This window comes from Arachis stenosperma, chromosome 5, assembly GCF_014773155.1.
Source record: "Arachis stenosperma cultivar V10309 chromosome 5, arast.V10309.gnm1.PFL2, whole genome shotgun sequence".
NCBI classification, from domain to species: domain Eukaryota; kingdom Viridiplantae; phylum Streptophyta; class Magnoliopsida; order Fabales; family Fabaceae; genus Arachis; species Arachis stenosperma.
The window spans coordinates 69,454,830-69,477,707 of record NC_080381.1 but is presented as its reverse complement, the minus strand read 5'-3'; the positions used below and the strand labels follow the sequence as shown (position 1 = coordinate 69,477,707).

The following is a 22,878-nucleotide window of genomic DNA, read 5'->3' as shown; positions in this document are numbered from 1 at the left end:
TATGTTATTTTCGTTCATCACCATATACATCTGAGTTTGCCTGACTAAGATTTACAAGATGACCATAGCTTGCTTCAATACTAACAATCTCCGTGGGATCGACCCTTACTCACGTAAGGTTTATTACTTGGACGACCCAGTGCACTTGCTGGTTAGTTGTGCGAAGTTGTGTAATGCCATGGTATTGAGCCACCAAGTTCTTGGAGCCATTACCGGGGATTATTTGAGTTGTGAAAAAGTATTGTTCACAATTTCGCGCACCAACCCCTTTCTTCTGATTCGTCCCATTGTTCACAGGATTCCTTTCAGAAGTGTACATGAATTGGTTATTTGCAATCATTTCAATGAGTTCTTGAGCTTCTGCAGGCGTCTTCTTCAGATGAAGAGATCCTCCAGTAGAGCTATCCAATAACATCTTGGACAGTTCAGACAGACCATCATAGAAGATACCTATGATGCTCCATTCAGAAAGCATGTCAGAGGGACACTTTCTGATCAACTGTTTGTATCTTTCCCAAGCTTCATAGAGGGATTCTCCTTCCTTCTGTCTGAAGGTTTGGACTTCCACTCTAAGCTTACTCAATTTTTGAGGTTGAAAGAACTTTGCCAAGAAGGCATTGACTAGCTTTTCCCAAGAGTTCAGGCTTTCTTTAGGTTGTGAGTCCAACCATATCCTAGCTCTGTCTCTTACAGCAAAAGGGAATAGTATAAGTCTATAGACCTCAGGGTCAACCCCATTGGTCTTGATAGTGTCACAGATTTGCAAGAATTCAGCTAAAAACTGATGAGGATCTTCTAATGGAAGTCCATGAAACTTGCAATTCTATTGCATTAGAGAAACTAATTGAGGATTAAGCTCAAAGTTGTTTGCTGCAATGGCAGGGATAGAGATGCTTCTCCCATAGAAGTCGGGAGTAGGTACAGTAAAGTCACCCAGCACCTTCCATGCATTGTTGGCATTGTTGTTGTTTTCGGCTGCTATGTCTTCTTCTTGTTTGAAGATTTCTGTTAGGTCCTCTACAGAGAGTAGTGCTTTAGCTTTTCTTAGCTTTTGCTTCAAGGTCCTTTCAGGTTCAGGGTCAGCCTCAACAAGAATGCTTTTGTCTTTACTCCTGCTCATATGTGATGCATGGAAACTTGTCTCTCAACAAATTTTCCTTCGGCAAGTATACCGAATTATCGTCAAGTAAAACTCACTATAGAGTGAGGTCGAATCCCACAAGGATTGATTGGTCAAGCAACTTTAGTTAGAAGAATATGCTAGTTGAGCTAAACAGAATTGAGATTGAGATGCAGAAATTTAAATGACTAGAAATTAAATAGCAGAAATTAAAGTGCAGAATCTTAAATGGGGAATTAGGATAATGCTCATAAAAGTAAATGGCAGAAATTAAAGAGAATGGGTAAGATCAGAAATGGGGAGATCATTGGGTTTAGGAGATGTTGTAATTCTCCGGATCAAATTCATTCTCATCTCTTCCTCAATCAATGCATTCATTGATCTCCTTGGCAATCTTAAGTGATTGGATTCCAATTCCTTGGTAATCCAATCTCTCAAATCTTGATCAATAGCCAATTCCTTGGTCAATTGCTCATGAGAAGAGATGAGGTATGGTCACTGATTATACCACATACATTTCCCAAATCAAGTATTGGTAGGATTATAGTCACATATCCATCCAAACCCAAATTGGTCCAGCATGAGAAAGCATTTCTAGCATGATCTCTTCATTCCCCTTCCAAGGTTCCGAAGAGATCCAATTATGGAGAGTTTCTTTTCCAAGACAACTAACCAATTGAATTAAGATTGAAAGCTTTCTAGTAAAATCAAGAGAAAAGATAGAAGAAGAAGAATGAAAACTAATATTGATCCATCAAATTACAGCAGAGCTCCCTAACCCAATTAAAGGGGTTTAGTTGTTCATAGCTCTAGGAATCAAAATTGGCAGAAAAGAAGAATCCATGCTAGAAATACAGAAAAGTAAAATATGCAGAGAGTAGTTCCCAAAAATCCCTAAAAAGCCCCCTATCTAGTTCAAAACTACTCCTATATATACTACTCTTCATGATCTTCTAGTGAGTTCTTCAAGTCTTGGATGTGGGCTTTGAACCTTGAGTTGAAGCAACTCTCATCTTTAGTGGGCCCAGCTTGCAGAGAAATATGAATTAGGCTTGGGCATTTAGTGAGATTAACGTGGAATACATTTCTGGGAGCGAGAACATTAGTGGCATTCACCTTTTCCACTAACGTTCCACCCTTATATGCCCACGTTATTCTCAACGTTAGAAGTCTTAACGTGACTTCTAACGTTCCTTCTCAATTCTTGGCCAACGTTAATAGGACTCACCTTTCCCATTAACGTTGGCTTGTGCCCCTTTTCGCAAATGTTAATGGGAATCACTTTTCCCATTAACGTTGCTTGCCTCTTGCCCCCCTACGTTAAGTCTCACGTTAGCTTAGCTAACGTAGCTCTTAACGTGGGCATCTATCACCTTCGAGAGTGTTAGTGACACTCACCTTTGTCACTAACGCTCCAATTGCCTTAAGCTCCTATGTTAGAACCCACGTTAACTAAGTTAACGTGGCTCTTAACGTAGAAATGAAACCATCTCCCAACATTAGTGACAAAGTGAGTGTCACTAACGTTGGCTCTTTGAACCCCACTCCACGTTAACTTTCACGTTAACAATCTTAACGTGAGAGTTAACGTAGGCAATGCTAATGATCCAACGTTAGTGACAAAAGTGAATGTCACTAATGTTGGCATTGTTGATCCTCTTCCACGTTAGAGTTCACGTTAACTTAGTTAACGTGACTCTTAACGTGGGGCATTGCCTAGTTTCCCAACGTTAGTGGTGTTCACTTTTACCACTAACGTTAAGGAGAAACGTTATTGAAGTTCACGTTTCTCATTAATGTGGAGTCCTCTTTTTCTTCTACGTTAAGTACCACGTTAACTTAGTTAACGTGGCTCTTAACGTAGGCTATGAATGGCTTCGCAGGCGTTATTGGTGATCACTTTTCTCATTAACGTTGCAAGCTATTTGCCATCCCACATTAGTAGTCACGTTAACTAAGTTAACGTGAATGCTAACATGATTCTTTCATGCTTCATTTGTCCTGAAATCAAAGCAATTAAAGTGCATCAAAGCTCTAGCCAAAGTCATGAGATTATGCATCATTAGATTATCATGCAATTCTGGCAAAAATCTCATGAAATCCTGCAAAAGTCACAATAGTTGCTTAAATGAAGGTGTAAGTGTATTTTCACCCAAAATTTGCTTTATTTACTAGGAAAATGCATGAAACTACCCTAAAACAGTAAAGAAAAGGTCAGTGAAACTGGCCTAGATGCCCTGGCATCACAACACCAAACTTAAAGCTTGCTTGTTGGTGGACGAAATTGTGATCACTTGTTATTTGTTTATAAAGGATGTATACTCTTATGGCACTGTTTATTTTCTTCACAACTCCGTCAACTAACCAGCAAGTGTACTGGGTCGTCCAAGTAATAACCTTACGTGAGTAAGGGTCGAATCCACAGAGATTGTTGGTATGAAGCAAGCTATGGTCACCTTGCAAATCCCAGTTAGGCGGATTGAACATTTGTAATAGTGATAATTGGATTGTTCTAATAAAGAGGAATAATAAAAGGGATAGAGATACTTATGCAGATTCATTGGTAGGAATTTCAGATAAGCGGAATGGAGATGCTGTAGAGCTCTCGGACGCCTGCTATCCCATTGCTTCTACTCAATCCTTCTTACTCCTCTCCATGGCAAGCTTTGTATAGGGGTTCACTATCAGCTGTGGCTACTTTCATTCCTCTCGGGGAAATAACCTGTACGGCTTTCACTCGCACAACTAACCAGTCTGGAGGCATCACCCATGGTTGATAGCTACATCCCATCCTCGCAGTGAAAGCTAATGCACGCACTCTGTCACAGTACGGCCAATCACCGGTTGGTTCCCGCTCCTACTGGAATAGAATCCCTCTTTTGCGTTTGTCACTAACGCCCAGCAGGTTAAAGTTTGAAGCACGTCACAGTCATTCATGAACGGAATCCTACTCGGAATACCACAGACAAGGTGAGACTTTCCGGATTCCCAGGACCCTACTCGGAACACCACAGACAAGGTTGGACTTTCCGGATCCAGATGAATGCCGCCATCTATCTAGCTTATACCACGAAGATTCTGTTGGGGAATCTAAGAGATACACATTCAAGCTTGTGTTGCATGTAGAACGTAAGTGGTTGTCAATCACGCGCGCTCATAAGTGAGAATGATGATGAGAGTTATTAGCTCATCACATTCATCATATTCTTGGGTACGAATGAATATCTTGGAATAAGAATAAGATAGAGAATTGAATAAAAGAAAATAGAACTTCATTAATCTCTGAGGTACAGCAGAGCTCCACACCCTTAATCTATGGTGTGCAGAAACTCCACCGTTGAAATACATAAGCAAGAGGTCCAGGCATGGCCGAATGGCCAGCCCCCTAAACGTGATCAATGATCTCCTAAGATGAAGAATAAAACAAAACTGAGACCAAAGATGTCTAATACATCTATAATTCATCCTATTTATAATAAACTAGCTCCTAGGGTTTACATGAGTAAGTAATTGATGCATAAATCCACTTCCGGGGCCCACTTGGTGTGTGCTTGGGCTGAGCTTGATCTATCCACGAGCTGAGGCTTCTCTTGGAGTTGAATTTCGAGTTATGATGTGCTTTGGGCGTTCAACTCCGGATTATGACGTTTTTCTGGCGTTTAACTCCAGAAAGGAGCGTGTACTTGGCGTTCAACGCCAGTTTGCGTCGTCATTCTTCGAATAAAGTATGGAATATTATATATTGCTGGAAAGCCCTGGATGTCTACTTTCCAACGCCGTTGAGAGCGCGCCATTTAGAGTTCTGTAGCTCCAGAAAATCCATTTCGAGTGCAGGGAGGTCAGAATCCAACAGCATCAGCAGTCCTTTTGTCAGCCTTTTTCAGAGTTTTGCTCAAATCCCTCAATTTCAGTCAGAATTTACCTGAAATCACAGAAAAACACACAAACTCATAGTAAAGCCCAGAAATGTGAATTTAACATAAAAACTAAGGAAAACATCCCTAAAAGTAGCTTAAACTTACTAAAAACTATATAAAAACAATGCCAAAAAGCGTATAAATTATCCGCTCATCACAACACCAAACTTAAATTGTTGCTTGTCCCCAAGCAACTGAAAATCAAATAGGATAAAAAGAAGAGAATGTACTATAAAGTCCAAAATATCAATGAATATTAATTTAATTGCATGAGCGGGACTTGTAGCTTTTTGCTTCTGAACAGTTTTGGCATCTCACTTTTTCCTTTGAAGTTTATGAATGATTGGCTTCTCTAGGAACTTAGAATTTCGGATAGTGTTATTGACTTTCCTAGTTAAGCATGTTGATTCTTGAACACAGCTACTCATGAGTCTTGGCTGTGGCCCTAAGCATTTTGTCTTCCAGTATTACCACCAGATACACAAATGCCACAGACACATAACTGGGTGAACCTTTTCAGATTGTGACTTAGCTTTGCTAAAGTCCCCAATTAGTGGTGTCCAGAGCTCTTAAGCACACTCTTTGCTTTAGATCACGACTTTAACCACTCAGTCTCAAGCTTTTCACTTGGACCTTCATGACACAAGCACATGGTTAGGGACAGCTTGATTTAGCCGCTTAGGCCCGGATTAAATTTCCTTGGGCCCTCCTACCCATTGATGCTCAAAGCCTTGGATCCTTGCCTTGGAATTTTCGCCTTTTTTTTTTTTCACTGCTTTTTCTTGCTTCAAGAATCAATTTCATGATATTTTTCAGATCATCAATAACATTTCTCTTTGTTCCTCATTCTTTCAAGAACCAACAATTTTAACACTCATAAACAACAAGATCCAAAGACATATGCACTGTTCATTCATTCATTCAGAAAACAAAAGCATTGTCACCACATCAATATAATTAAACTGAATTCAGTAATAATTTCGAAAATTATGTACTTCTTGTTCTTTTGAATTTAAAACATTTTTCTTTTAAGAGAGGTGAAGGACTAATGGATTTTATTCATATCTTTAAGGCATGGTTACATACTAATGATCATGAAATAAAGACACAAAACATAGATAAACACAATAATTAAAAACCGAAAACAGAAAGAAATAAAGAACAAGGAATGAATCCACCTCTAGTGGCGTCTTCTTCTTGAAGGACCAATGATGTTCTTCAACTCTTCTATGTCCCTTCCTTGCCTTTGTTGCTCCTCCCTCATTGCTCTTTGATCTTCTCTTATTTCTTGAAGAGTGAGGGCGTGTTCATGGTGTTCCACCCTTAGTTGTTCCACATTATGGCTCAAATCTTCCAAGGAGGTATTAAGTTGCTCCCAGTAGTTGTTGGGAGGAAAGTGCATTTGAGGCATTTGTTGATGATGCACTTCCTCATGTTCTTCTTGAGGGCCGTGAGGAACTTCCCTTGTTTGCTCCATCCTTTTCTTGGTGATGGGCTTGTCTTCTTCAATGGAGACATCTCCATCTATGATAATTCCAGCTGAATAACATAGATGGCATATGAGGTGAGGGAATGCTAGCCGTGCCATGTATGAAGGCTTGTCAGCTATTTTGTAGAGTTCATTGGCTATGACTTCATGAACCTCTACTTCTTCACCAATCATGATGCTATGAACCATGATGGCCCGATCCACAGTAACTTCAGATCGGTTGCTTGTAGGGATGATGGATCTTTGAATGAACTCCAACCATCCTCTAGCTACAGGCTTGAGGTCCAGTCTTCTTAGTTGGACTGGCTTGCCTTTGGAGTCTACTCTCCATTGGGCGCCTTCCACACAAATGTCCCTAAGGACTTGGTCCAACCTCTGATCAAAGTTGACCCTTCTAGTGTAGGGGTGTTCATCACCTTGCATCATAGGCAAATGAAATGCCAACCTCACATTCTCCGGACTAAAATCCAAGTATTTCCCCCTAACCATGGTGATATAGTTTTTCGGACTTGGGTTCATACCTTGGTTATGGTTTCTAGTGATCCATGCATTGGCATAGAACTCTTGAACCATTAAAATTCCAACTTGTTGTATGGGGTTGGCTATGACTTCCCAACCTCTTCTTTGAATTTCAAGTCGGATTTCCGGATACTCATTCTTTTTGAGTTTGAAAGGGACCTCATGGATCACTTTCTTCTTTGCCACAACATCATAGAAGTGGTCTTGGTGGCTCTTGGAGATGAATCTCTCCTTCTCCCATGACTCGGAAGTGGAAGCTTTTGCCTTCCCTTTTCCTTTTCTTGAGGAAACTCCGGCCTTGGGTGCCATTGATGGTGAATAAAAAATAAAAAGCTTAGGCTTTTTACCACACCAAACTTAAAATTTGCTTGTCCCCAAGCAAAAAGAAAAGAAGAGTAGAAGAAGAAGAAGAAAATATGGAGAGAGGGAGAAGAGAGGGTTCGGTTATGTGGGAGAATGTGGGTTTGTGTTGTGTGAAAATGTAAAAGAAAAGAAGGGTATTTATAGGGAGGGGGGAGGGTATAGGTTCGGCCATGTTGGGTGGGAAAGGGTGGGAAATTGAATTTGAAAGTAGTGGGGGTAGGTGGGATGTATGGGGAAGAGGAGGATGATGTGAGTGGTGAATGGGGTAATTGGGAAGAGGAATTGAGGTGATAGGTGAAGGTTTTTGGGAAGTGTGACATTGAGAATGAGATTTGGATTAGAAGAATGTGATTAGGATTAAAAGAAATGTGGTAGGTGGGGATCCTGTGGGGTCCACAGATCCTGAGGTGAGGATCCTGTGGGGTCCACAGATCCTGAGGTGAAAACAAGTACCATTCCTTCACCATATAGGCATGTAACATGCCTTGATGCATCATTCTGGCGTTCAAACGCCCATTGATGCTAGTTCTGGGCGTTAAACGCCCATGTTATGCATGTTTCTGGCGTTGAACGCCAGTTTCATGCTTGTTTCTGGCGTTCAGCGCCAGATTGTCCTCTGTGTGCGCATCCTGGCGTTAAACGCCAGGTTGTTGCTTGTTTTGGGCGTTCAACGCCAGAAAGATGCTCTGTTCTGGCGTTGAACGCCAGAAAGATGCTCCTTCTGGGCGTTGAACGCCGGCCCGTGCGCCTCCAGGGTGAAAAATTTTTTTCTTCTGTTTTTGACTCTGTTTTTAATTTTTTTGATTTTTTCGTGACTCCTCATGATCATGTACCTAATAAAACACAAAAATAACAAAGAAACAAAATAAAATAAAATTAGATAAATAAAATTGGGTTGCCTCCCAACAAGCGCTTCTTTAATGTCAATAGCTTGACAGTGGTTCTCATGGAACCACAAGGTGATCAGGTCAATTTAAGTGTGGTATTCCCAACACCAAACTTAGAGTTTGGATATGGGGTTTGAACACCAAACTTAGAGTTTGGCTGTGGCCTCACGACACCAAACTTAGAGTTTGACTGTGAAGGCTCTCCTTGGCTCTGAACTGAGAGAAGCTCTTCATGCTTACTCTCTTTTGTCATAGAGGGATGGCCATGTGCTTGAAACACAAGGTAGTCGCCATTCAATTGAAGGACTAACTCACCTCTGTTGACATCTATCACAGCTCCTGCTGTGGCTAGGAAAGGTCTTCCTAGGATGATGCATTCATCATCTTCCTTCCTAGTATCTAGGATTATGAAATCAGTAGGGATGTAAAGGCCTTCAACCTTTACTAGCACGTCCTCTACTAATCCATAAGCTTGTCTTATGGACTTATCTGCCAATTGTAATGAGAACAAGGCAGGTTGTACCTCAATGATCCCCATCTTCTCCATTACAGAGAGTGGCATAAGATTTATCCCTGACCCCAGATCACATAGAGCTTTTTCAAAGCTCATGGTGCCAATGGTACAAGGTATTAAGAACTTGCCAGGATCTTGTTTCTTTTGAGGTAGAGTTTTCTGAATCCAAGTGTCTAGTTCACTAATGAGTAAGGGAGGTTTACTTTCCCAAGTCTCATTACCAAACAGTTTGGCATTCAGCTTCATGATAGCTCCTAAATATAAAGCAGCTTGCTCTCCAATCACATCTTCATCCTCTTCAGAGGATGAATTTTTTTCAGAGCTCATGAATGGCAGAAGGAGATTTAATGGGATCTCTATGGTCTCTAGATGAGCCTCAGATTCCTCTGGATCCTTAATAGGAGACTCCTTCATGCTTGAAGGACGTCCCAGGAGGTCTTTCTCCTTAGGATTTTCGTCCTCCTCCTCCCTAGTGCATTCGGTCACTTTGATTAAATCAATGGCCTTGCACTCTCCTTTTGGATTCTCTTCTGTATTGCTTGGGAGAATACTGGGAGGAGTTTCAATAACTTTCTTACTCAGCTGGCCCACTTGTGCTTCCAGATTTCTAATGGAAGATCTGGTTTCATTCATGAAACTGAAAGTGGCCTTTGACAGATCAGAGACTATGTTGGCTAAATTAGAATTGTTTTGTTCAGAGTTCTCTGTCTGTTGCTGAGAAGATGATGGATATGGCTTACTATTATTCAGCCTTGCACGTCCACCATTGTTAAAACCTTGATGGGGTTTTTGTTGATCCTTCCAGGAGAAATTTGGATGATTTCTCCATGATGAGTTATAGGTGTTTCCATAAGGTTCACCTAAGTAATTAACTTCTGCCATGGCAGGGTTTTCAGGATCATAAGCTTCTTCAGAAGCTACCTCTCTAGTACTATTGGATGCATGTTGCAATCCATTCAGATTCTGAGAGATCATGTTGACCTGTTGAGTCAACATTTTGTTCTGAGCCAATATGGCATTCAGAGCATCAATTTCAAGAACTCCTTTCTTCTGAGGTACCCCATTGTTCACGGAATTCCTCTCAGAGGTGTACATAAACTGGTTGTTTGCAACCATGTCAATGAGTTCTTGAGCCTCTTCAGGCGTTTTCTTCAGGTGAATAGATCCACCTGCAGAATGATCCAGTGACATTTTCGAAAATTCAGAGAGACCATAATAGAATATATCTAATATGGTCCATTCTGAAAACATGTCAGATGGACATCTCTTGGTCAGCTGCTTGTATCTTTCCCAAGCTTCATAGAGGGATTCACCATCTTTTTGTTTGAAGGTTTAAACATCCACTCTCAGCTTGCTCAGCTTTTGAGGAGGAAAGAACTTGTCTAAGAATGCAGTGACAAGCTTATCCCATGAGTCCAGGCTATCCTTAGGTTGTGAATCCAACCATACTCTAGCTCTGTCTCTTACAGCAAAAGGGAAAAGCAAGAGTCTGTAGACTTCAGGATTAACTCCATTTGTCTTTACAGTGTCACAGATCTGCAAGAACTCAGTTAAAAACTGGTAAGGATCTTCAGATGGAAGTCCATAAAACTTGCAGTTTTGTTGCATTAAAGCAACTAGTTGAGGCTTAAGCTCAAAGTTATTGGCTCCAATGGCAGGAATGGAGATGCTTCTTCCATCAAATTTGGACGTTGGCTTTGTGAAGTCTCCAAGCATTCTCCTTGCATTATTATCATTATTTTCGGCCATCTCTTCCTCTTGTTCGAAATTTTCTAAAAGGTTGCTTCTGGATTGTTGTAATTTAGCTTCTTTTAATTTTCTCTTCAGAGTCCTTTCAGGTTCTGGATCAACTTCAACAAGAGTGCCTTTGTCCCTGTTCCTGCTCATATGAAAGAAAAGGGAACACAAAAAAAGAAAGAAGGAATCCTCTATGTCACAGTATAGAGATTCCTTTATGTTAGTAGAAAAAAAAAAGGGGGGGTAGAAGAATGAAGAATGGGTTCGGATTTATGGATGAAGAGAGGTGAAGAGAAGTGTTAGTAATTAAATAATTAAATAGAAGAGGAAGAGAGAAGAGAAATTTCGAAAATAATTTTGAAAAGGAGTTAGTGATTTTCGAAAGTTAGAGATAAAATGTAATTAAAATTAAAACATGAAACAATTAATTAATTAAAAAGAACTTTTTGAAAAAGAAAGAGATATTTTCGAAAATAGAAGAGGAAAAAGTAGTTAGGTGGTTTTGAAAAAGATAAGAAACAAACAAAAAGTTAGTTAGTTGATTGAAAAAGATTTGAAATCAAAATTTAAAAAGATAAGAAGATAGTAAGTTGGATAAGATATTTTAAAATCAAATTTTGAAAAAAGATAAAATTTTTGAAAAAGATAACATAAAAGATAAAAAGATTTAATTCAAAAATTTAAAAATTATTTACTTCACTAACAAGAAACTACAAGATAAGATTCTAGAACTTAAAGATTGAACCTTTCTTAACAAGAAAGTAACAAACTTCAAATTTTTGAACCACTCACATTAATTATTAGTGAATTTTCGAAAATTACATATAAAGATAAGAAAAAGATTTTGAAAATATTTGAAAAATATTTTTGAAATTTTCGAAAATAAATAAAAAATTTTGAAAAAGATATGATTTTGAAAAAGATTTTGAAAAGATAAGATTTTTAAAATTGAAATTTTGACTTGACTTGTAAGAAACAACTAATTTTAAAAATCTTTTGACCAAGTCAACCCAAAATTTCGAAATTGTGGAGGGAAATAAGGAAAAGATATTTTTGATTTTTGAATTTTTAAAGAAAAACACAACAATGACCCAAAACATGAAAATTTTGGATCAAGACACAAGATGCATGCAAGAATGCTATGAATGTCAAGATGAACACCAAGAACACTTTGAAGATCATGATGAACATCAAGAACATAATTTTGAAAAATTTTGATGCAAATAAAACATGCAAGACACCAAACTTAGAAATTTTTAATGCATGGAAAATATGAATGCAAAAATGCACATGAAAAACAACAAACAACACAAAACAAGAAATCATCAAGATCAAACAAGAGGACTTATCAAGAACAACTTGAAGATCATGAAGAACACTATGAATGCATGAATTTTCGAAAAATATGCAAGAAAAAATTTTAAAAGCATGCAATTGACACCAAACTTAAAAATTAACACAAGACTCAAACAAGAAACACAAAATATTTTTGAATTTTATGATTTTCTAATTTTTTTGGATTTTTATTAATTATTTTCGAAAATAATGTGAAGAAAAACGAAAAATAAAAAGAAAAATTTTGAAAAAGATTTTTGAAAAGAAAATTACCTAATCTGAGCAACAAGATGAACCGTCAGTTGTCCATACTCGAACAATCCCCGGCAACGGCGCCAAAAACTTGGTGGACAAAATTGTGATCACTTGTTATTTGTTTATAAAGGATGTATACTCTTATGGCACTGTTTATTTTCTTCACAACTCCGTCAACTAACCAGCAAGTGTACTGGGTCGTCCAAGTAATAACCTTACGTGAGTAAGGGTCGAATCCACAGAGATTGTTGGTATGAAGCAAGCTATGGTCACCTTGCAAATCCCAGTTAGGCGGATTGAACATTTGTAATAGTGATAATTGGATTGTTCTAATAAAGAGGAATAATAAAAGGGATAGAGATACTTATGCAGATTCATTGGTAGGAATTTCAGATAAGCGGAATGGAGATGCTGTAGAGCTCTCGGACGCCTGCTATCCCATTGCTTCTACTCAATCCTTCTTACTCCTCTCCATGGCAAGCTTTGTATAGGGGTTCACTATCAGCTGTGGCTACTTTCATTCCTCTCGGGGAAATAACCTGTACGGCTGTCACTCGCACAGCTAACCAGTCTGGAGGCATCACCCATGGTTGATAGCTACATCCCATCCTCGCAGTGAAAGCTAATGCACGCACTCTGTCACAGTACGGCCAATCACCGGTTGGTTCCCGCTCCTACTGGAATAGAATCCCTCTTTTGCGTTTGTCACTAACGCCCAGCAGGTTAAAGTTTGAAGCACGTCACAGTCATTCATGAACGGAATCCTACTCGGAATACCACAGACAAGGTGAGACTTTCCGGATTCCCAGGACCCTACTCGGAACACCACAGACAAGGTTGGATTTTCCGGATCCAGATGAATGCCGCCATCTATCTAGCTTATACCACGAAGATTCTGTTGGGGAATCTAAGAGATACACATTCAAGCTTGTGTTGCATGTAGAACGTAAGTGGTTGTCAATCACGCGCGCTCATAAGTGAGAATGATGATGAGAGTTATTAGCTCATCACATTCATCATATTCTTGGGTACGAATGAATATCTTGGAATAAGAATAAGATAGAGAATTGAATAAAAGAAAATAGAACTTCATTAATCTCTGAGGTACAGCAGAGCTCCACACCCTTAATCTATGGTGTGCAGAAACTCCACCGTTGAAAATACATAAGCAAGAGGTCCAGGCATGGCCGAATGGCCAGCCCCCTAAACGTGATCAATGATCTCCTAAGATGAAGAATAAAACAAAACTGAGACCAAAGATGTCTAATACATCTATAATTCATCCTATTTATAATAAACTAGCTCCTAGGGTTTACATGAGTAAGTAATTGATGCATAAATCCACTTCCGGGGCCCACTTGGTGTGTGCTTGGGCTGAGCTTGATCTATCCACGAGCTGAGGCTTCTCTTGGAGTTGAATTTCGAGTTATGATGTGCTTTGGGCGTTCAACTCCGGATTATGACGTTTTTCTGGCGTTTAACTCCAGAAAGGAGCGTGTACTTGGCGTTCAACGCCAGTTTGCGTCGTCATTCTTCGAATAAAGTATGGAATATTATATATTGCTGGAAAGCCCTGGATGTCTACTTTCCAACGCCGTTGAGAGCGCGCCATTTAGAGTTCTGTAGCTCCAGAAAATCCATTTCGAGTGCAGGGAGGTCAGAATCCAACAGCATCAGCAGTCCTTTTGTCAGCCTTTTTCAGAGTTTTGCTCAAATCCCTCAATTTCAGTCAGAATTTACCTGAAATCACAGAAAAACACACAAACTCATAGTAAAGCCCAGAAATGTGAATTTAACATAAAAACTAAGGAAAACATCCCTAAAAGTAGCTTAAACTTACTAAAAACTATATAAAAACAATGCCAAAAAGCGTATAAATTATCCGCTCATCACTTGTCCCTAAGCAAGTACTGAAGCATAAGAAAAATGAAATGAAAGAACAAGAAGATAAGATGGTAAATAGCATTCATGGTTCATGGAGTTTCATGCATAGCAACTTAGGTTCTTTCCTTTTAGGTTTCAAGCCTTTATCAAATCCCTAGTCACTCTCTTGATTGCATCCCTTGAGGCTTCTTTCTTATTGATCCTTCTTTTTTTCTTTTCAAAGTTTATTTTTCTTTTTTTGCTAGGTGCTTTGTAAGAGGGCGATTTTTTATGATAAGCTTTCAGCCAACACTCCCAAACCAGTTGGTTTTAAGGTGCTAGGTGTTAAGACACCCCTAAGGACTTACTCCCTCGAGTCTCTTTCCCTCATACATACACACCACAGGCACATGGTTTGTTATTCTTTCTTTCTTGAGACCTTGGTGTCCAGCACCTCTTTGGGTTACTAAGTGCTCTGTAACAAGGGTTACTCTTGATAGTGGACTTTCAGCTGATAATCCCGGATTAGTTAATCCAAGTTACCAAGTGATAAGGCACCCCTAAGAGCTTATTCACCCAAGTATATCCCTTGTACATAAACACCACAGACACATGCCTCAGTTTCAAAACCCTTGGTGCCTAGCATTGTTTCTTATTGTGTTTCCTTTCTTATTTTCACTTGTATTACTCTTTTTCTTTTCTTGTTAGGATTTTATTATTTAGCTAGCCTCAAGGAATGTGTCTCAAACTTAGGACTTAGGATGGATAGTTGCTTTCTTTCCTTTCTTGGTGAACCAACTTAGCTTACTAATCATCCTACCACAAACATTCAGAATGCACTTTACAAAATAACTCCACTCTCATTCTTTTCATAACATTTTTTTTTGATTAACTTAAAGGGACAAGCATACAAGTAAGAAAGGTGCAAGTGAACATTCAAGACAATAGGCTCAATAACATAGACTTAAGCAATGAGAATTTCAGATAGAATTGAAAAGGTTGCAACTAACGAGCAACTATTAATCAAAGGTGCATTTAGACTTCCAATTTTAACATTCTCAGCATATGGAATTAAGTAACAATACAACCTTCGGGTGATGGTTTCTAGTTGTCCTCTTCTTTGTCATCATCCATAGTCTTCGATACTTTACCTCCTTGGATGAAGGTGCACCATTTCCTCATAAGGTTCCTGCAAAGTTATTAGAAGATGCTTGTTCCCAAAGCACTTGAGAAATAGTTAGCTTGCATGTATGCTTGTGAACTTCTGAACTGAATTTGGTGTGTGAACACCAAACTTAGTTCCTTGCCCAGTACAAAAGTTTGCATACATGCAGAGAACCTTATATCATGTTGTTAACAAAACAATCTTAACTGGAAACTAAACTACAGCTAAGTGGTTCCCTTGATTGGTTGGAGCTAGCAATGTGTTTTGGGGGTGTAGTGTGATTCTAACTAATATCTTTGGTGGGACACCAAACTTAGAATTACACTTTCGCTCTTGGATTGTTTTGGTGTGGAACACCAAACTTAGCTCCTCGCAATACAGGGGAAACAACTTGTGATCTTTATTGAAGTGAAGATGAAAAGGAAACTACCTCAGGTTGGGTTGCCTCCTAACAGAGCGCTCTTTTAGCGTCGCTAGCTCGACGATTAGTTCTTTGTCAAGGTGGTTGATAGTGCTTGAAATCCTCTCCTCTTGCAGTGAATCTATATCCGTTAGCTTTGTTGACGAGCTCCAGATATTCTAAGGATAAGATTTTATTGATAGTATACACAGGAGGTAACTGAGATGGAATAGTGGTTATGTGAGGTGGTATAGATGGAAAGTATGTAGAAGTAACTTCATCACCTGGTGAGAAATTGTCTGTAGGAATTTTCTTATTTCTCCATCCCCTTGGAATTCTTTTCCTTGTTTCCATTGATGTTTTCTTGTTTTCTATGGATTCTTTCTCTAGGAGATTCTTGTTATTGATCTTGCATGAATTTGGTGGTTCTGGTTCCTCTTGGATCACCTTTGAACATGGTTCTTCCTGACTATATGGCTCCCCAACCAATGGGGCTTTCAATTGTGTTTTTTGTGCTTCCTCGTTTCGCTCTTCTATCATCTTATTATCTTCGTGATTTGCTCCTTGTGAGAGGTTGTAAACATTGAAAGCGAGCTGCTCATCATGTATTCTTGGTGCACGAAATTGTGATCACTACAACTTCGCACAACTAACCAGCAAGTGCACTGGGTCGTCCAAGTAATAAACCTTACGCGAGTAAGGGTCGATCCCACGGAGATTGTTGGTATGAAGCAAGCTATGGTCACCTTGTAAATCTTAGTCAGGCAGACTCAAATGGGTATAGATGATGAATAAAACATAAAGATAAAGATAGAGATACTTATGTATGTCATTGGTGAGAGCTTCAGATAAGCGTATGAAGATGCTTTCCCTTCCGTCTCTCTGCTTTCCTACTGTCTTCATCCAATCCTTCTTACTCCTTTCCATGGCAAGCTTATGCAAGGGTTTCACCGTTGTCAGTGGCTACCTCCCATCCTCTCAGTGAAAATGTTCCTATGATCTGTCACAGCATATGGCTAATCAGCTGTCGGTTCTCGGTCAGGCCGGAATAGAATCCAGTGATTCTTTTGCGTCTGTCACTAACGCCCCGCCTGCTAGGAGTTTGAAGCACGTCACAGTCATTCAATCATTGAATCCTACTCAGAATACCACAGACAAGGTTAGACCTTCCGGATTCTCTTGAATGCCGTCATCAGTTCTCGCCTATACCACGAAGACTCTGATCTCACGGAATGGCTGGCTCGTTTGTCAGGCGAGCACTCGGTTGTCAGGCGATCAACCATGCATCGTGTATCAGGAATCCAAGAGATATTCACTAGAGCCTCGTATGCTTGTAGAACAAGAGTGGTTGTCAGTCACTTTGTTCATGAGTGAGAATGATGATGAGTGTCACGGATCATCACATTCATCAAGTTGAAAAACAAGTGATATCTTGGACAAAGAACAAGCGGAATTGAATAGAAGAACAATAGTAATTGCATTAATACTTCGAGGTACAGCAGAGCTCCACACCTTAATCTATGGTGTGTAGAAACTCCACCGTTGAAAATACATAAGAACAAGGTCTAGGCATGGCCGAATGGCCAGCCTCCCAAATGATCTAAGATAGCATAAAACTCAAAGATAGCTACCAAGATGTCTAATACAATAGTAAAAGGTCCTACTTATAGAAAACTAGTAGCCTAAGGTGTACAAAGATGAGTAAATGACATAAAAATCCACTTCCGGGCCCACTTGGTGTGTGCTTGGGCTGAGCAATGAAGCATTTTCGTGTAGAGACTCTTCTTGGAGTTAAACGCCAGCTTTTATGCCAGTTTGGGCGTTTAACTCCCATTTTGGTGCTAGTTCCGGCGTTTAACGCTGGAATTCCTAAGGGTGACTTTGAACGCCGGTTTGGGCCATCAAATCGTGGGCAAAGTATGGACTATCATATATTGCTGGAAAGCCCAGGATGTCTACTTTCCAACGCCGTTGAGAGCGCGCCAATTGGGCTTCTGTAGCTCCAGAAAATCCACTTCGAGTGCAGGGAGGTCAGAATCCAACAGCATCTGCAGTCCTTTTCAGTCTCTGAATCAGATTTTTGCTCAGATCCCTCAATTTTAGCCAGAAAATACCTGAAATCACAGAAAAATACACAAACTCATAGTAAAGTCCAGAAAAGTGAATTTTAACTAAAAACTAATAAAAATATACTAAAAACTAACTAGATCATACTAAAAACATACTAAAAACAATGCCAAAAAGGGTACAAATTATCCGCTCATCACAACACCAAACTTAAATTGTTGCTTGTCCCCAAGCAACTGAAGATCAAATAGGATAAAAAGAAGAGAATATGCAATGAACTCCAAAAACATCAATGAAGATCAGTATTAATTAGATGAGCGGGGCTTTTAGCTTTTTGCCTCTGAACAGTTTTGGCATCTCACTTTATCCTTTGAAATTCAGAATGATTGGCTTCTTTAGGAACTCAGAATCCAGATAGTGTCATTGATTCTCCTAGTTAAGTATGATGATTCTTGAACACAGCTACTTATTGAGTCTTGGCCGTGGCCCAAAGCACTCTGTCTTCCAGTATTACCACCGGATACATACATGCCACAGACACATAATTGGGTGAACCTTTTCAGATTGTGACTCAGCTTTGCTAAAGTCCCCAATTAGAGGTGTCCAGGGTTCTTAAGCACACTCTTATTGCCTTGGATCACAACTTTATTTCTTTCTTTTTCGTTTTCTCTTTTTTTTTTCCTTTTTTTTTTTGTATTCACTGCTTTTTCTTGCTTCAAGAATCATTTTTATGATTTTTCAGATCCTCAGTAACATGTCTCCTTTTTCATCATTCTTTCAAGAGCCAACATTCATGAACCACAAATTCAAAAGACATATGCACTGTTCAAGCATACATTCAGAGAACAAAAGTGTTGCCACCACATCAATATAATTAAACTGTTATAAAATTCAAAATTCATGCAATTCTTATCTTTTTCAATTAAGAACATTGTTTATTCAAGAAAGGTGATGGATTCATAGGACATTCATAACTTTAAGGCATAGACATTAAGACACTAATGATCACAAGACACAAACATGGACAAACATAAAGCACTAAAATTCGAAAAACAGAAAATTAAAGAACAAGGAGATTAAAGAACGGGTCCACCTTAGTGATGGCGGCTTGTTCTTCCTCTTGAAGGTCTTATGGAGTGCTTGAGCTCCTCAATGTCTCTTCCTTGTCTTTGTTGCTCCTCTCTCATGATTCTTTGATCTTCTCTAATTTCATGGAGGAGAATGGAGTGTTCTTGGTGCTCCACCCTTAGTTGTCCCATGTTGGAACTCAATTCTCCTAGGGAGGTGTTAATTTGCTCCCAATAGTCTTGTGGAGGAAAGTGCATCCTTTGAGGCATCTCAAGGATCTCATGATGAGAGGGGTCTCTTGTTTGCTCCATCCTTTTCTTGGTAATGGGCTTGTCCTCATCAATAAGGACGTCTCCCTCTATGTCAACTCCAACTAAATAACAGAGGTGACAAATGAGATGAGGAAAGGCTAACCTTGCTAAGGTAGAGGACTTATCCGCCACCTTATAGAGTTCTTGGGCTATAACCTCATGAACTTCCACTTCTTCTCCAATCATGATGCTATGGATCATGATGGCCCGGTCTAGAGTAACTTCGGACCGGTTGCTAGTGGGAATGATTGAGCGTTGGATAAACTCCAACCATCCTCTAGCCACGGGTTTGAGGTCATGCCTTCTCAATTGAACTGGCTTCCCTCTTGAATCTCTCTTCCATTGTGTGCCCTCTTCACATATGACTGTGAGGACTTGGTCCAACCTTTGATCAAAGTTGACCCTTCTAGTGTAAGGATGTTCATCCCCTTGCATCATGGGCAAATTGAACGCCAACCTTACACTTTCCGGACTAAAATCCAAGTATTTCCCCCGAACCATAGTAAGCCAATTCTTTGGATCCGGGTTCACACTTTGATCATGGTTCTTGGTGATCCATGCATTGGCATAGAACTCTTGAACCATCAAGATTCCGACTTGTTGAATGGGGTTGGTAAGAACTTCCCAACCTCTTCTTCGGATCTCATGTCGGATCTCCGGATATTCACTCTTTTTGAGTGAAAAAGGGACCTCGGGGATTACCTTCTTCAAGGCCACAACTTCATAGAAGTGGTCTTGATGCACCCTTGAGATGAATCTATCCATCTCCCATAACTCGGAGGTGGAAGCTTTTGCCTTCCCTTTCCTCTTTCTAGAGGTTTCTCCGGCCTTAGATGCCATAAATGGTTATGGAAAAACAAAAAGCAATGCTTTTACCACACCAAACTTAAAAGGTTTGCTCGTCCTCGAGCAAAAGAAGAAAGAAGAGAGTAGAAGAAGAAGAAAATGAGGAAGAAGGGAATGGCTTTGTGTTCGGCCAAAGAGGGGGAGAGGTGGTGTTTAGGTTGTGTGAAAATGAAGGGGTGAAGAAGGGTTAATATAGGAGAGGGGGGCACATGGTTCGGTCATGTATGGGTGGGTTTGGGAGGGAAAGTGGTTTGAATTTGAATGGTGAGGTAGGTGGGGTTTTATGAAGGATGGATGTGAGTGGTGAGGAGAAAGATGGGATTTGATAGGTGAATGGTTTTTGGGGAAGAGGAGTTGAGGTGATTGATGAATGGTTGGTGGGGATCCTGTGGGATCTACAGATCCTGTGGTGTCAAGGAAAAGTCATCCCTGCACCAAATGGCATTCAAAATCACGTTTTGAGCCATTTCTGGCGTTAAACGCGGGGCTGGTGCCCATTTCTGGCGTTTAACGCCAGGTTCTTGCCCTTTTCTGGCGTTTAACGCCAGTCTGGTGCCCCTTTCTGGCGTTAAACGCCCAGAATGGTGCCAGACTGGGCGTTAAACGCCCAACTGCTAGCCTCACTGGCATTTAAACGCCAGTGGGTTCTTCCTCCAGGGTGTGCTGTTTTTCTTCCTGTTTTTCATTCTGTTTTTGTTTTTTCAATTGATTTTGTGTCTTCTTATGATCATCAACCTACAAAATAACAAAAATAACAAAAGAAAATAGATAAAACATAACATTGGGTTGCCTCCCAACAAGCGCTTCTTTAATGTCAACAGCTTGACAGAGGGCTCTCATGGAGCCTCACAGATACTCAGAGCAATGTTGGAACCTCCCAACACCAAACTTAGAGTTTGAATGTGGGGGTTCAACACCAAACTTAGAGTTTGGTTGTGGCCTCCCAACACCAAACTTAGAGTTTGACTGTGGGGGCTCTGTTTGACTCTGATTTGAGAGAAGCTCTTCATGCTTCTTCTCCATGGTGACAGAGGGATATCCTTGAGCCTTAAACACAAAGGATTCTTCATTCACTTGAATGATCAGTTCACCTCTATCAACATCAATCACAGCCTTTGCTGTGGCTAGGAAGGGTCTGCCAAGGATGATGGATTCATCCATGCACTTCCCAGTCTCTAGGACTATGAAATCAGTAGGGATGTAATGGTCTTCAATCTTCACCAATACATCCTCTACAAGTCCATAAGCTTGTTTTCTTGAGTTGTCTGCCATCTCTAGTGATATTCTTGCAGCTTGTACCTCAAAGATCCTTAGCTTCTCCATTACAGAGAGAGGCATGAGGTTTACACTTGACCCTAAGTCACACAGAGCCTTCTTGAAGGTCATGGTGCCTATGGTACAAGGTACTGAAAACTTCCCAGGATCTTGTCTCTTTTGAGGTAATTTCTGCCTAGACAAGTCATCCAGTTCTTTGGTAAGCAAAGGAGGTTCATCCTCCCAAGTCTCATTTCCAAATAACTTGTCATTTAGCTTCATGATTGCTCCAAGGTATTTAGCAACTTGCTCTTCAGTGACATACTCATCCTCTTCAGAGGAAGAATACTCATCAGAGTTCATGAATGGCAGAAGTAAATCCAGTGGGATCTCTATGGTCTCATTTTGAGCCTCAGATTCCCATGGTTCCTCATTGGGGAACTCTGTGGAGGCTAGTGCACGCCCATTGAGGCCTTCCTCAGTGGCGTCCACTTTCTCTCTTTCCTCTCCAGATTCGGCCATGGTTATGGCTTTGCACTCTCCTTTTGGATTTTCTTCTGTATTACTTGGGAGAGTACTAGGAGGGAGTTCGGTAACTTTCTTGCTCAGCTGTCCCACTTGTGCCTCCAAATTCCTAATAGAGGACCTTGTTTCAGTCATGAAACTTTGAGTGGTTTTGATTAGTTCAGAGACCATGGTTGCTAAGTCAGAGGGGTTCTGCTTAGAATTCTCTGTCTGTTGCTGAGAAGATGATGGAAAAGGCTTGCCATTGCTAAACCTGTTTCTTCCACCATTGTTGTTGTTGAAACCTTGTTGAGGTTTCTCTTGATTCTTCCATGAGAAATTTGGGTGATTTCTCCATGAAGAATTATAGGTGTTTCCATAGGGTTCTCCTAGGTAATTCACCTCTTCCATTGAAGGGTTCTCAGGATCATAAGCTTCTTCTTCAGATGAAGCATCCTTAGTACTGCTTGGTGCATTTTGCATTCCAGACAGACTTTGAGAGATCAAATTGACTTGTTGAGTCAATATCTTGTTCTGAGCCAAAATGGCATTCAAAGCATCAATCTCAAGAACTCCTTTCTTCTGACTTGTCCCATTGTTCACAGGATTCCTTTCAGAAGTGTACATGAATTGGTTATTTGCAACCATTTCAATGAGTTCTTGAGCCTCTGTAGGCGTCTTCTTCAGATGAAGAGATCCTCCAGCAGAGCTATCCAAAGACATCTTGGATAGTTCAGAAAGACCATCATAGAAAGTACCTATGATGCTCCATTCAGAAAGCATGTCTGAAGGACATTTTCTGATTAATTTTTTGTATCTTTCCCAAGCTTCATAGAGGGATTCTCCATCCTTTTGTCTGAAGGTTTGGACTTCCACTCTAAGCTTACTCAATTTTTGAGGTGGAAAGAACTTTGCCAAGAAGGCATTGACTAGCTTTTCCCATGAGTCCAGGCTTTCTTTAGGTTGTGAGTCCAACCATGTTCTAGCTCTGTCTCTTACAGCAAAAGGGAATAGCATCAGTCTGTAGACCTCAGGGTTAACCCCATTAGTCTTGACTGTGTCACAGATTTGCAAGAACTCAGCTAAAAACTGATGAGGATCTTCCAATGGAAGTCCATGGAACTTGCAATTCTGTTGCATTAGAGAAACTAATTGAGGCTTAAGCTCAAAGTTGTTTGCTCCAATGGCAGGGATAGAGATGCTTCTCCCATAGAAGTCGGGAGTAGGTGCAGTAATGTCACCCAGCACCTTCCTTGCATTGTTG

At 40.1% G+C, this 22,878-nt stretch overlaps 2 non-coding genes across 2 annotated transcripts; both read left to right on the top strand.

Moving 5' to 3' along the window:
• Window positions 1-10,058: 10,058 nt before the first annotated feature.
• LOC130983892 (small nucleolar RNA R71) lies at window positions 10,059-10,162 on the top strand. The gene has a single exon (XR_009087861.1). It is a non-coding gene; the product is annotated as a small nucleolar RNA R71 (small nucleolar RNA).
• A 12,229-nt stretch (window positions 10,163-22,391) lies between these two features.
• Window positions 22,392-22,499, top strand: LOC130983455 (small nucleolar RNA R71). Its single transcript, XR_009087444.1, has one exon. It is a non-coding gene; the product is annotated as a small nucleolar RNA R71 (small nucleolar RNA).
• The last annotated feature ends 379 nt before the right edge of the window (window positions 22,500-22,878 follow it).